The sequence below is a fragment of the Chinchilla lanigera genome, unplaced genomic scaffold, assembly GCF_000276665.1.
Source record: "Chinchilla lanigera isolate Chin_1 unplaced genomic scaffold, ChiLan1.0 scaffold00047, whole genome shotgun sequence".
Lineage (NCBI taxonomy): Eukaryota > Metazoa > Chordata > Mammalia > Rodentia > Chinchillidae > Chinchilla > Chinchilla lanigera.
Window position 1 is genome coordinate 9,507,394 of NW_004955448.1, and position 2,304 is coordinate 9,509,697.

Sequence of the window (2,304 nt, forward strand, 5' to 3'; positions counted from 1 at the left end):
CATGCTGTTTGTAACTACAGTTATTGCTTTTGTCTTCTAGGAGAAGGGCACAATCTGTCCAGGGGGTGTGTAATAGAGCTTCTCACATTTTTCTTAACTTCTGGGAGGGCCCTAAATTGGCATTTTTTGGTTTTCTTCTTCTTTGTGGGGAAAGATAAGGACGAATGGGGAGGCAATAACCCCAGAATCTGAAAACTGTACAATAAAACAAGATGGATTCTGAGTTTCAGGAGTTAAGATACCTGGTACAGGCATTAGATCAGACACACTGTAGCTACTTCAGCAATGGCTGCTATGGAATTTCTTCAGTCTGTTACTCTAACCAACTTATTGAATGCCAAATTGGATTTTCTTACACAAAATTGGCAGTTTTTCAATTAGCATAAGTATTTGGAAGATATAAATGCTGAAATGACATATACTAATGCTGTGGCCAACTCACACAGCTCTTGAACTTCCCTGGGTGAGGACCATGAAGGGTGTTGAGAAGGTGAAGGAATGAAGACAGGACACAGAAGCTGGGGTCAGGCGGATCCCTCCTGTTGGTGAAAAGAACTGCTCAATGACTGCACCACAAAGTTTGATGTCAGGTGAAACCACTATGCTTAACAGCTAGCTTGCCTCTCATGCTTTGTGTTCTAGAGGCTGGAACAAGTGTTCACCTCAGACACTCCATGCTCTGGGCTCCACAGGTGAAAACAATCTCTGGATCAGCCACTCTGACATCTCTCCCTTTTCTGTTTTGTAGTTGCAATCGATGGGTGTTCAGTTTAAGGTGGAAGAGCTGTGTTTGGAGGGATGTGCACATGACTTTCTTTCTTGTGGTTATACTTTTCTGCTGGACGTTCAAGGCCAAGTTAAAGTGAGACCTGCATGAATTGAAATAAACTTTTTGCTATCTATCAAGGTCAGTTAGGTCTCCTCAGGATTTACTTTGGAACTGTGTACAGCACCTCTTAGTTCTTCTGTCTGTGTCAGCCATCTGAATGAGTCACGGCCATTGCTTGAACAAGTTGCTTTCTGTGAAAGCTTGAGAGATTTTCCTCTCTTAGTGACTCTCCTTAAGCACACTATACACCACTGATCACTTTTCTCTGTGGTCCCACCATCTCCTTGGTCTGAAGACCAGGGAATCACCAAGTTATAAGATGTCACAGCAGAGGTTCTCTTATGTCCTGGGTCCTCATTAATCTTGGAGGGCTTGGGCCAAAATATTGGCTGTCCTCCTAGCCCATCTATTTTCCTAATGTTTGGCCTCCAAACCTCAGTTGTTGAACATGCAGAAGAGAAGGTTAATAAAATTTACATTGTAATGGGAGCAGTGATCTTAATATTATACAAAATAGGACCATTATTTCCTACCAATCATGGATGTTACAGTATTTGAAGCCCTGTAGAATGTTAATAGAGAACAGTTATGTAGTTTCACACAGAAAATTAGAAATCAAAAGCCATAGATAATATTGTAGCATGACAATCATGATGACATTTTGTAACACACTTAAATTTCCATTTTAACATGGTATAAACTTTTGAATCAATCATCTCTAATACATGAAAAACTTGTACCTAATTTGTTGTCCTTTAATGGGATGTCACTGAAGTCTGTGACACTGTCTGCACTGCTTAATGTTTAAGCATCTCTAAGTACAATAGCACATACATAGAATGCACATCATGTAACCTTGTTATTATTACTGACTAATGATCTCATGTTGTCTTGATATGAGCCTCCTATCACAAACAGTTGGAGCACAAAAGACAAATGTCTGAATCTGAGAGGAAAAAGTCTATCACCATAAACAATCCTGTTTTACATTTTGGAAGACCTGTACATCTGAAGGCACTACACCATGAGATTAATAACAACCATCATAGCTATATGAAAACTTTTCTTAATTTAGTTTTGTACCATACCATCTTTAAATCAGAAAACCTTGTTGTCTAGAAAGCTTAATCTTGTGATGATGTCCACTGTAAACATATCCCAATAGTATGTTTTTTGAGGAACTCTTTTGGGGTATCTCCCATAAGGCTGTGGAGATTGTTGGGGCTTCCTATTAATGCACAAAGGCTGAGATAATTTTTCAGGCAGATGCTCCTTTATTCATCAGTGGGGGTCTTGACCAATAATCCCCCAAATCCAAAGGGTTCCCATTTAGTTACCTTACATTTCTGATGACCTCTGAGAAAACTAATTTTGATATGATATTGACCAGCTGGCAACCCAGGTGGAAGCATGCTTTTTAAAGCTATAAACAAAATTAAATTATAAACAAATGATCCAAAAATGCAAAAGAAAAA